This window comes from Bos indicus, chromosome 14 (assembly GCF_029378745.1).
Source record: "Bos indicus isolate NIAB-ARS_2022 breed Sahiwal x Tharparkar chromosome 14, NIAB-ARS_B.indTharparkar_mat_pri_1.0, whole genome shotgun sequence".
NCBI lineage: Eukaryota > Metazoa > Chordata > Mammalia > Artiodactyla > Bovidae > Bos > Bos indicus.
In genome coordinates this window covers 30652735-30666101 of record NC_091773.1, presented here as the reverse complement: position 1 = coordinate 30666101, position 13367 = coordinate 30652735, and the positions used below count along the sequence as shown (strand labels likewise).

The window sequence follows — 13367 nt, the reverse complement described above, 5'->3', positions numbered from 1 at the left end:
AAACAGTTGGTACAAAAACCTTTCGGTCCACATTTCACAGAAAGGAAACCAGAGTCCTTAGAGGCTGTGGCTTGCTCAAGGTTACCTTGAATTAGTAATAGAAGCCAGACCAGTAACTACAGTTCTAGACCAAGTTATTGGGTGAAGAGTCAAGTTAGGAGTTGGTTAGATTCAACTTTGTGTTTTCCAAGTCATCATAATAGCAACCATTTTTCAAACTCTTTTTATTGTTCCTGAAACTGTATCAGATCCTTCTTAGATAGTAGTAACACATTACTTCATTTAATCTTCACAACCCATCTGAAGGAGACACTGGATCAGCCAGAGTTCCTCCTGAGGAACAAAACCAGAAGGAGACAGATATCAAGAAATATGTTTATTAGAGAAATGCAAATCAAAACAATGAGATATCACCTTACACCTGTCAGAATGGCTATCATCAAAAAGTATACACATAACAAATGTTGGTGAGCATATGGAGAAAAGGGAACCCTAGTACACTGCTGGTGGGCATGTTGATTGATGCAGCCACTGCGGAAAACATTGTGAAGTTTCCTCAAAAAACTAAAACTAGAGCTACCATATGATCCATCAATTCCATTCCTGGGTATATATATCCAAAGAAAATGAAAACACTCATTTGAAAAGACACATGTACCCCAGTGTTCAGAGCAACATTATTTTCAGTAGCCAAAATAAGGAAGCAACTCAAATGACCATGAACAAATGAATGGATAAAGATGCGTGCGTGCGTGCACGCACACACACACACACACAATGGAATATTACTCAGCCATAAAAAAGAATGAATTTCTGCCATTTTTACCAATGTGGATTGACCCAAAGAATATTACATTTAGTAAAATAAGTCAGAGAAAGACAAATACACTATGATATCACTTACATGTAAAATCTAAAAAATAATGCAAATGAATGTACACGCAAAATAGACTCACAGAGAATAAGCTAGTGGTTACCAGTGGAGAGAAAGAAGGGGGCGGGACAAATTAGAGGTATGGGGCTAAGAGATACCAACTGCAGTGTATAAAATAGATAAGCAGTAAGGATATATTGTTTGGCACAGGGAATTATAGCCATTATCTTGTAAAACATTTTAATGGAGTAGAATCTATAAAAATACTGAGCCATTATGCAGTACACCTGAAACTATACTTCAGTTTTGAAAAGAGATTTGTTGCAATTGGTTTACATGATTTGGGGAGCTGACTAGGAGAATCCAAAATCCATAGGGAAGCGTAGCCTGGGGTTTGGGGACAGATCAAAACTGCTGTCCACAAGTAGACTTTCTTCTTCCAGGAAGCCTCAGCCTTACTCTTTTATTTTTTAAATTTTATTTTTATTATTTTTTAACACTAAAAACATTTTGTATTGGAGTATAGCTGATTAACAATGTTGTAATAGTTTCAGGTGAACAGGGAAGGGACTCAGCCATGCATATACACGTATCCATTCTCCCCCAAACTCCCTTCCCATCCAGGCTGCCACACAACATTGAGCAGAGTTCCCTGTGCTATACAGTAGGTCTTTGCTGGTTATCCATTTTAAATATAGCAGTGTGTACATGACCATCCCGAAGTCCCTAACTGTCCCTTCCCCCCAGCAACTGTAAGTTCATTTTCTAAGTCTGTGAGTCTCTTTTTGTTCTTTAAATTCATTTGTATCATTTCTTTTTAGATTCCACATATAAGGAATGTCATATGATATTTCTCCTTCTCTGTCTGACTTATTTCTCTCAGTATGACACTCTGGGGCCACCCATATTTCTCCAAATGGCATTATTTCACTCTTTTTAATGGCCTCAGCCCTACTTTTAAGACCCTTCAATACCTTCTGGGGGTGTGTCTAATTCACCACCATGACCCTCTCCTGCTCTGACTCCTGTCTGCTGGAAGTTTGGCTTACTTTCTTAGCCAGACAAAAGAGGACACATTGGTTGATCCTGGCTCTTGCTCTGCTATGTTTTCCCTACCTCAGCTGAATTCAGATCTCTTTGCTAAAAAAAGTATTTCTGCCTTCATGAAATAATTGTAAGAAATGGTCTTGTGTATGGACACTCTGTGAGCATATTCCCCCAAAGTCACTGTCCTACTGTTTCCTAGAACATTGAAGGTTTTCCACAAGGGCAAGAGGATTGGACCTGCTGGAATTCTTTTGTCTCCCATGACTTGAGTCAGGCAAAAAGCGAGTTGATTACCACTTTCGTGTTTTCATGATAAGAGCAGTCACAATGCCAGGTCCAAAAACCAAGTGGCACCCCTTGATGTTACAGTTTATCTGTCCAAACTTGAAGCCAACCATTTTAGAAGACCTTCATGGCTTTGACATGAATGGCACCAAGTGAAAACATTACTTCTTTTTCCATTGGAAAGTCACAATTGCATGTTTTTTCTATACTACCCACCTGGCATCCTTAAATACATCTCATGATAGCATCTTTGCACCTCATCCAGGGGCAGCTGGAAAAAAAAATAGACTCTAAATCTTAAAGATCCTAGGCATCTCCATCGTGTGGTCCCACACACTTGAGCCATTTGTGGTTATCTTGTCTGCATCCCATTCTCACTGTTCAAACCTCTCACTATGTCCCTTTACCCAGCTCCAGCCTCTTCACCTTACTCTCAGCAGGTGCCCGTGCCAACTCCCTTGCAGAGAAGTTGAAGGTCATAAGACAGAAACTCCTTCAACATCCTGGCTGATCACCCCCTGCTTTCCCACTAAAATCTTCCTATATCTGACTTTCCTTTCTTCCTTCTCCCACTCTCAGAAGTAGGAGTATCCCTTCTTCTTCTCTTGTTCCAGGTGAATCCCTCCATCTATTCTCACCCACTTCCCTTCTCTATCATTTCCTTTCTGGAATTGTAGACCTTTTTTCATAATATCTTACCCGATAGCCTATAAAGAGGTCCAAGGCTTGCCCATCAGGAAGGAAAAGAGGGAAGGAGAGAGGAAGAGGAAAAAGAAGGGGGAGGGGACAAACTCCTCTAGCTGTTGCTCCACCTCCTGTCCTCAGACAGCTGTCCTCATGTCTCCAGTTTCTCATCTTTCCCTATCTATGAACACACTGCAGTTTGCCTTTTGCCTCCATCAATTTACTAAAGATGCTTTTGCTAAGGTTGCCAGTGACCTCCCAATTGCCAAATCCAATGGATGTTTTCCAATCCATATCAAACTTGCCAACTCCCTTGCAGAGAACTTGAAGGTCATCAGACAGAAACTCCCTCAACATCCTGGCTGATCACCCCCTGCTTTCCCATGTCCCATGATTATGGGACACCTGGCACTGTCTCCTTAAAAAAAATGCTTTCTAATCTTTAGGACAGCACACAGCCCTGGTTCTCTTCCACCTCCTGAGAGATTCTCACCAGAACCCTTCATTGACTTTCTCCTTCCATCTGCTCCCCAGGCTCTATCCTGACTCTTGTTTTCTTCTCACTTTGTACTCTTCCAACTCTTCCAGTGATGTCCAGGCCTTACCAGGACCTTTAATGACTCCTTCCTCCCAGTGGCAGAGATAATTAGAACTTATCTGCAACAATTCCCTACAGCCCAGGGAATTTCTCTAGGCAACACCTTTCACCCACCACTTAGAACTTTCTTCTCTTGTTCGGTTTCCATCCCACTCCCTGGAATAGGATCCCTGTGCTCTGTGCTCATGCAAAGCCTCTTTGAATGCATGACTTATTTAGATGATCAGCCTGGCTTTTGAGTCTACTATAACAAGAACAGAATTATTAATGCATGAATCCTTCCAACCTTTCACCTCCTTCTGTCCTCTAAAAGGATCCTGACTTTGCAAGTTTCATTTCTTCTCCTCCCTCACCCCCCAGAGAAAACTCCTCTGCCTTACCAGACTCATCTTTGGGGAATTTGTGATGTAGAATAAGGAGGAAGTGGGAGGGAGATAGGAACAGGAGATGCAGGAACTGGGGTTGGGGAAGGCTTTTCAGGATGTGTATGAAGGTTGGAGGAGTTTGTGATGAGAGAGAGACATAAATGGAAAAGAGACGGGGATTTTAAGAGGTACTACTGTGGTCTGTGTTCATTCAAAATATTACAGAAATGAAAGTGAATAACTTGAATAGTTTGGATAGTACTTTTGGGTTTGGGCAGATTTTCCTTGATGGCAGTTTTGCTCTAAAGATGGGCTTCAGGGTTTCCCAAGTATACCCCTCCTCCCCACAAGCCTCCACACTGAAGCACCGACTCCCCCTGGACACCACCCCACAGCTCAGATGTCCTCATTTTCCCTTGAGGCCAACCTGGGTGGAAGGAAAGATCCAAGTGCTCATGTGGTCTTACATATGAGGCTCCGGGTTCCAGACCTGAATTCTCAAGTCAGTTCTCTCTTCTGAGCCTCAGACCAATACATTAAACTGTTTATAAAACATTTCATCTAACATTCACAGAACTCTCACAGTCACCTTGTCCCAAAGTTGCCTCTTTGTCTTTATCATCTCTTCCTCTTGATGTTGCTCCTCTGAAGTCCCTCAGAAAGACATCAACCTCAAGTGAGTCACCTGATACAGAGACGTGGGTGTCATCCTTTCTTTGCTAAGACCTCTCCTCTAGATGGTTACCAGCCCTCTCCTGATTCTTAAATGTATCAACACACCGAGCCACTTGATGCTTCTGAAACTCTTGAAGTTTCTAAGTTTTTCACATTATGCCATGGAGCGTTCTCTTGGGTTTGCCTTCAGCGTCTATTTCCTACCTCCACTCTTCTGTTAAACATTAGATGATTCTTAAACTTCATCTCTTTTTCAAAGCTCCCCTTGATTGCCCGACATGGATTGATCATTTTTTCCTTTATACTACCTTGAACTTACTGGTATAAAGGCAGATATCACAATGTATTGCAATTATTTTACTTATTCAACTATCTCTGCTCCTAGACAATGACATTCTTGAGGGAAAACACTGTATCTTATTACTGAATCTCTGTCACCCAGCGTGGCATCTGGTTTCTGGTAACAGCTCCATAGATAAACACTTATAATTCCACAAATGAATTAGCAATTATTTTATGAGGTAGTCAGGAATTCAAATTAAAGATAGAAAAGATAGGCTTCATGAAGTTAAACAGTCTGCCCAAAAAGCTGCAAACTGAGGAACAGAGTTTGATCTTGGCCCATTACTACAAAGCCCTTAACTTTTTTTTTTTTAAACAATAATCACGCTATGTCTTAGCTGTGGTCAAAGCCCTTCTTATACTTTAGGAAATTTTCTCTGCTGATAGTGATCATGTTTGTCCCTTTATGGTGACTTTTCTTGAAGGGCATTTTCTTGGAGGTAACCCAGGGACACAAGAAGAACTTCAACCATTCTGTTTTCATTGAACATTTTTAATCTCACTTCTGAAGTTTTCCTCAGAAATTCAATTTTACAGCCATTTCTTCTGCATTTATTTCACAAATTCCAGGTGGTGGTATTGCTGGAAAGTAGGCTGGAGTTGGGATGCCACAGCTCTGCCCGCTGTCACTCACAGAACGATGGCCCTCAGTACCAAGGGCACCTGAAGTAGAGGCAGGTGCGAGAGTTCATTTTGAAGACAATTAAAGGATGCAATATTGCTAGTTTTTTGCAGGGGAGCATTTATGTTCAATAAATCCATAGGACCTTCCTATGGATTTCTCAGAAGTCAAGTCAAACAATCACTGATGCCAGTGAATATTCTTCTTTTGGGTTCGTTTCTGTAACTGCTGCCTACAGCAATGTAGCACGTGATGTCTGACATACTATCTCAGGGAAGAACAAAGAAGCATTTGGAAGTGCATACTATTTAAAAAAAAAAAAAAAAACAAACAGTTGGCTCTCTCCAATTGGAGGATATTCTGTTTCATTATGGTTATAGCTTTGTTTGCTCATCCACAGTATCTCTTTTATTTCATCTGATAAGAATGTGAGGGTAATAGATCATTTCGAGTCATTTAAAATACTCTACCACTTTCCTACGTTGTTCAGGGCATCTGAGTTCTTTATAAGTGGAACACAGGAGAGTAGTGGCACTGATCAGAGTCACTGCGGAATTTTAAAACAGGCATCCTCCCTTTCCTCCAAGGCGTCTTCCAAAACTTCCATCGCCATATAGGCATTACTGTTTCCAATACTCAAGGACATGGGTGAAAGTGTACACTTTATCAGTGTAAATTTATTGAACTATTGATATTTAGGGGAAAGAGACAGCAGCTCACTTGCAGATGGAGTAATAGGGAGAAACGTAATGGAGATTCTAGTTTGTTCTACTGTCTTTCTCTAAGGACTTTCTCAGCATCCAGCACTGTGCTGCATGTTAGGAAAACAGAGACTGAACTACCAAGCCTGGTCTCCACTCTTAAAACACTTCTGGAGGAGTAGGCAGTCATGGAAGCTGCACACTCCTGGTGAGGGCCACGGGGGTACAAGCGTGGAAACCCAGGAGTGCACAGAGGGGCACCTGCTGTAGAATGGGGGTGAAGGAAGAATCCCCGGCGGGGGCGCCTGGGCTGCATCTTGAGGACAAATAGGAGATGGGCCAAGAAGAATATTAAAGGCAGAGAAGGAGATCTGCCTTTGATAAATGAAAGCGAGATGACAAGGCTCCTTCAGGAAACTGTGAACATTTCAGAATGATGAAGTAGAACTTTGAAGGCTGAGAGTCTGGAGGGCTAGTCCCGTGAAGTCTGTGGTAAGGGGTGGGGAGCAGATCAGGTGGGACAAAGGTATGAGCCCCAAAAGAGGGGGAGGGGTCCATGAGACAGCCTCCACAGCTTCCTGTCCAGCTACAGTTGAGCCGGATGTCCCTGGTGGGCACAGCCTTTTTCTAGAAATGCCCACTTCCTGGAAACAGCCCTGAGTCATTGGCTCAGAGTTCACAGAGCTTGTTCCTCAGAGCTCAGGGATGCTAGGAGGCAGAGAAACGAGCCCCCTCTCACCTCCCCCCATCCCAGGAAACACTTACCAGGAGCCTCTTGCTCCCAAATGGGAACAGGCTTCCTAAGAAGTCATGCACTGCAGGTCTCTGCTCTGTCATCAGCAGTTGAACAGCAGTGTTGTCCCAAGCTGTGGAAGACCAGCTGCCTGCACCGCTGCATGACCACGTACCCACAGGGCAGGGACCGAGTACAGAGTCTCTCCCAGCCCGTTGCTTCTGATAATTGCTTAGGAAACCCTCACAAGCATATTAACTCTTTTGAACTGTTGTTTAATGGTGATTGATTGATGCTCAATAAATATTTACAAATAATAATTATAATCAGTCTCTATGGTAAGGGGAAAACAAAAGCAAAGGACAAGAGAAAAAAAATGAAGGTGCAGAAAGAATGTGGAAGAAGTAATCATTCATATTAACCCGTTGTTGTTGTTTCATCGCTGAGTCATCCAACTCTTTGTGACCCCAGGGACTATAGCCCACTAGGCTCCTCTGTTCATGGGATTTTCCCAGCAAGAATTCTGGAGTGAGTTGTCATTTCCATCTCTGAGGGATCTTTCTGACCCAGGGATTGAACTCACAGCTCCTGCATTGGCAGGCGGATTCTTTACCACTGAGCCACCTGGAAAGCCCTATTAACTCATTGAATGCTTACTAAATCACAAGTCATTGTCATAACACTTCCGTATATTATCTCACTTAATATTTACAATGATCTACGATATACATTATGATTCTCTCTCCTTAAAAAGTGAAAAGACCAAAGCTCAGAGAAGTTGAGTAACTTTCCTAAGGCCAGGGAAGTGGTTTTCTGACTCCAGAGCAGGGATCTTGTTTGTTAAATCCAGCTTCTTGTGAGAGAGGGACAGGCTTGGGGGTTTCCTGGTAAAGCTGTAGTCACAGTTCAGACTTGAGTAAAAACAGCGGGAGAATCTGCCTGCTGTTTCAGTAACCAAAGAATAAAGTTTAAATCTTGCTTATGTATAGTCCTAACACACAGGATGCATGCATGTGTGCATGCTAAGTCGCTTCAGGTGTGTCCGACTCTTTGCGACCCCATGGACTGTAGCCTGCCAGGCTCCTTTGTCCATGGGATTCTCCAGGCAAGAATATTGGATTGGGTTGCCATGCCCTCCTCCATGGGGATCTTCCTAACCCAGGGATGGAACCCGCATCTCTTATGTCTCCTGCATTGGCAGGTGAGTTCTTTACTACTAGCACCACCTAGGAAGTCCTAAATCTTGCTTGGGAGGCTTAAAAAAAAAAAGAAACAACCCTAAGGATCCAGCCATCACTCAACACTCCACACAATTTTCTTTGGACATTCTGGGTCACCACTGTCCCTCCATGGCCCTTCCCACTCTCTCCCTCAATTTTTCTGATCCTTGTTTATAATCCTTCCATACCTTTTTTTTTTTTTAACTTCCATATCTATTTTGATGACAAGTACATGTATACCTTTCTGGGGACTCTAACTTAGCAGGGAAGCCAGAGTTTAAGATCTGATATCTAAAATGCGGTATAGTGACCAATGCCCACATTTAATGTGTGTGTTCCCCCGGCATCATCTTAGAACTTCCCATCAGACACGAGAAAAATTTTTCTCAATAGGATTATCCATAATTGAGTAGTGGGTGTCTTTAAAAGCATTAATTTCTAAATGCACTTTGGCTATCAGACTGTCAAAAGCCCTACAAGAGGATCCATTTAAAGATTAAACAGGAGTGTATTTGAAGAGGTCTGCTTTTACTATACCTGTACTTCCATGATTCATTAGGTGTATCTAAGAAACAGAAGTTATGTTTTATTTAGCCTGCAGATAAAATATTACTGAGTAAGCAGTAACAGGGCTTCCCTGGTAGCTCAGGAGTAAAGAATCTGCCTGCTAAGGAAGGAGATGTGGATTCAATCCCTGGGTCAAGAAGATGTCCTGGAGAAGGAAATGGCAAACCATTCCAGTGTTCTTGCCTGGAAGGTCCCATGGACAGAGGAGCCTGGCAGACTATGGTCTATGGGGTTGCAAAAAGTCAGACATGACTGAGTACATACAATAAACAGATAATTAAGTGGAAACACGTTCTCTTTCCATCCATATTAAAATTTTTCTAAGTTTCCTACTTGGGGTAAATAATGCATTATCAACTTATTTTCATTTTCTTGTTCATGTCTATTTTGTGCCAGGCACATGTGGGTGCTGTTAGGCGCTGAACAAGCAGCAGTGAACATCACAGGCACATTGCTGCTTTGACCAAGCTTACAGTATCGAAGAACCTGCATTCCTGAGATCTTCCTTTTCTTGCTTCAATATGGAAAGGCTTAGGAGCTGGGATTGGGAATTCAGCTAGGAAGAGGGATAGGAGAGGATTGAGGTGGGAGGCAAAGGCCAGATGGTGGAGGCTCAGGAAGGGCTTGTAGACAGACAGTTTCTAGCCTCTGAATGGAGAAAGGAGAAGTCAAGTGATGAACCTTGGGGGCCCACGGAATTGGTGACCCACAGGCAAAGGGTTTGGGCACCAAGGGGCAGGAGTCTTGGCCAAGCATCTTAGTCAGTTACAGCCAAGCACCCAAAGCAAGAAAGGAGCTGAAACAGGCTGGCTCAGCTGACAGGACTCGAGGTTTGACATGGAGGGTTTTCGGGCGTTTTTGTCAAGGCTGAAGGACAAGGTCTCAGTTTTTCTGTTGTGCCAAGGTCACGGGTTGAAAACATGAAGGCAGGGGTTTGGTGAAGTTGCTGCATGTTGGTGGAGTTGAATTGCCCAGTTTCTGAATGATTATCTGAGCCATCTGCTCCCCAGCATTGGTGTCTTCCAGCCCCAGGGGTCTCCCGACCAGCTGGCATCACAGTTATTGCTCACGACTGTGCCCACTTCTCCAGGCATCTCTGCTTCCCCAGTCCCCGACTGGCTAGGACTCTCACTATAGAAAGTGCCAGCACATAAACAGTGGCATTTTCAGTAAATCTCGGATGTCAGCTTTTTCTTACATGTCTTTTTTTTTTTTTCCTGGAAAAAAAATTCAGGAGTTTTAACCTTTAATTTTAATTCATATATAAATAACTAAGGGGCTTCCCAGGTGGCACCATTGGTAAGGAACCCGCCTGCTGATGCAGGAGACATAAGAGTCGCAGGTTCAATCCTTGGGTCAGGAAGATCCCTTGGAGGAGGGCATGGCCATTCACTCCAGTGTTCTTGCCTGGAGAATCCCCTGGACAGAGGAGCCTGGAGGGCTACAGTCCATAGGGTCACAGAGAGTCAGACACAACTGAAGTGACTTAGCAGGCACACATGCATAAATAGTTAAGATTGTTTGTTGTTATTGTTTATTTTTTGAGATCTTTTTTCTTTGGTAGCCTTTGCCCTATTTATATTTACATGTGCCCTATTTAAATAGGCACACTTACGCTTTCTTCCCTATGTATCTTACATCTTTTACATAAACAGTACATCATATAATCCCATATATGATTATTCATTGGAAGGACTGACGTTAAAGCTGAAACTCCAGTATTTTGGCCACCTGATGCGAAGAGCTGACTCATTTGAAAAGACCTTGATGTTGGGAAAGATTGAAGGCAGGAGAAGGGGACGACACAGGTTGAGATGGTTAGATGGCATCACCGACTCAATGGACATGAGTTTGGGTAAACTCCGGCAGTTGGTGATGGACAGGGAGGCCTGGCATGCTGCGGTTCATGGTGTCACAAAGAGTCGGACACAACTGAGCGACTGAACTGAACTGAACTGAAGTATATTATATGACCATCCTTCTCTAGGAAGTGAAAACAGTGTTCAAAATAAAAACCAAGGTAGAATGTGAATGCTGGGTTCTGGGTTTTATGTGTGCGTGTGTTAGTCGCTCAGTTGTGTCCGACTCTTTGTGACCCCATGGACTGTACAGCCTGCCAGGCTCCTCTGTTCATGGGATTTTCCAGGCAAGGATACTGGAATGGGTTGCCATTTCCTTCTCTAGGGGATCTTCCCGACCCAGGGATCAAACCCGGGTCTCCTGCATTGCAGTCAGAAGCTTTACCATCTGAGCTACTAGGGAAGCCCGGGTTTTATATAACACAAGGTAAAGGAAATCTGGTAGCTGGCATTCATAAAATTAGTTTAGATGTTCAAGTCCTACTGTGTGTTTCTTGGTTGCCATAGCAACCCAGTGTACAGATAAACTCTGAAATAATGAAAACCCTGGAAAGAAGGTCAAATGCTCAAAACTATACTCTTATAAGGACTATAGCAATCACCTTGTTACAGCTCCTTCAAAAAATTTTTTGAACAATATTTTTATTTTCTGGGTTGAGCTTTTCTTGTTAATAACTTGTTTCCTTAAAAAAAAAAATACTCCTACTCCGAGAAAATTGGTAACCGCATTTATTCCTTCTACCTCTGAAAATAGAATCGTCTCAGTCTCAAGGTGAATGACTGGATGCACTGAGATCGCTGTTTGTTCAACTCAAGCTTCAGACAGCATCAACCCTGTAGCAACAGGCGTGATCAGACCAAAATAGGCCCTCGCAAAGGAAGCATCCTGAAATGTCTGTCCTGCTTTTGTCAGTTCCGGTCTCGTCTGTGTTAGTTTAGTTCCTGTCTACCCAGATTAGTTATCTTTCTGTAACAATTTATAGAGAGTCTTTAACTCAGGGACGTGACAGAGGAATCTGTTGGAATGACAGCACCTTTTACACCTAAAGTTTCCTAAACAAGTAACTTGAATATAAACATACAGGTGATTCTGAACACTCTGTGCTGTTGCTGTTTCCTCACTAAGTTGTGTCTGACTCTGCAGCCCCATAGACTGTAGCCCGCCGGGCTCCTCTGTCCATGGGATTTTTCAGGCAAGAATACTGGAGTGGGTTGCCATTCCCTTCTCTGGGGGATCTTCATGACCCAGGGATCTAACCCACATTTCCTGCAATGGCAGGTGGATTCTTTACCTCTGAGTCGCTGGGAAAGCCCTTGAATACACTCTGGTTCTTTCTTACTGAGAAATTGGTAACAGTGCCTAATGTGATTGTGGAAATTGTCTCAGCTACTGGACAGCCCAGATTCTCTTTTCCCAGGTTTTAGAATAAATTTCTGGATATTTCATCCTACTTACCATAGAATGTCTACTTCTTGTTCTGGGGGCTGTTACTGCTAACCTCAAAAAGTTTTCAGGCTTCACTTGCAACGTGTACAGATTATGTATAGAAGTATTTGCCTCTCTCTACTCTGTAAACTCTCCTCTAGGAAACACCATCATGTGTCCTGTGCCAAATATATATATATATATATCCTGGGAAGTATCAGTAGAGGCAGCATTATTCTTTTTTTTTTTATTGTTATCCTGTTCATTTAATTTCTATATAGGGTACATCATGTGAAATGCCAGGCTGGGTGAATCCCAAGCTGGAATCAAGATTCCCGGGAGAAATATCAATGACCTCAGATATGCAGAAGATACTACTTTAATGGCATGAAGTGAAGAGGAAATAAAGAGCTTCTTTTTTTATTATTATTATTGATACAGTTGTAATTTATTAGTTCAGTAATATTAATATTTTGGAATTTTTTACTTAGCAAAGCTTTTTTTGAGTTTTTTTTATTTTTCTTAATTAATTTATTTATTTTAATTGGAGGATAATTACTTTATAATATTGTGGTGGTTTTTGCAATACCTCGACACAAATCAGCCATGGGTACACACTTGTGCCCCCATCCTGAACCCCTGTCCCACCTCCCTCCCCACCTCATCCCACTGGGTTGTTCCAGAGCACCGGTTTTGGATGCTCTGCTTCATGCATTGAACTTGCACTGGTCTTGTATTTTACATATGGTAATATATGTTTCAATTTAAGTCTGAATTTGGCAATAAGGAGCTCATGATCTGAGCCACAGTCAGCTCCCGGTCTTGTTTTTGCTGACTCTATAGAGCTGCTCCAACTTTGGCTGCAAAGAATATAATCAATCTGATTTCAGTGTTGACCATCTGGTGATGTCCATGTGTAGAGTCTTCTCTTGTGTTGTTGGAAGGGGGTGTTTCCTATGACCTGTGCATTCTCATGGCAAAACTCTATTAGCCTTTGCCCTGCTTCATTCCGTATTCCAAGGCCAAATTTGCCTGTTACTACAGGTGTTTGTTGACTTCCTACTTTTGCATTCCAGTCCCCTATAATGAAAAGGACATCTTTTTTGGGTGTTACTTCTAAAAGGTCTTGTAGGTCTTCATAGAACCATTCAACTTCAGCTTCTTCAGCTGGTTGAGGCATAGACTTGGATTACTGTGATATTGAATGGTTTGCCTTGAAAACGAACAGAGATCATTCTGTCGTTTTTGAGATTGCATCCAAGTACTGCATTTCAGACTCTTTTGTTGACCGTGATGGCTACTCCATTTCTTCTAAAGGATTCCTGCCCACAGTAGTAGATATAATGGTCATCTGAGTTAAATTCACCCA

At 42.5% G+C, this 13367-nt stretch overlaps 1 long non-coding RNA gene across 1 annotated transcript; it reads right to left on the bottom strand.

Annotated features, from left to right (window-relative positions):
• Positions 1-207: 207 nt before the first annotated feature.
• On the bottom strand, positions 208-7133 carry LOC109568296 (uncharacterized). The gene is made up of 3 exons (XR_002182224.1): positions 6959-7133; positions 2423-2477; positions 208-333 (listed from the first exon to the last, which is right to left on the bottom strand). It is a non-coding gene; the product is annotated as an uncharacterized lncRNA (long non-coding RNA).
• Between the last annotated feature and the right edge of the window lie 6234 nt (positions 7134-13367).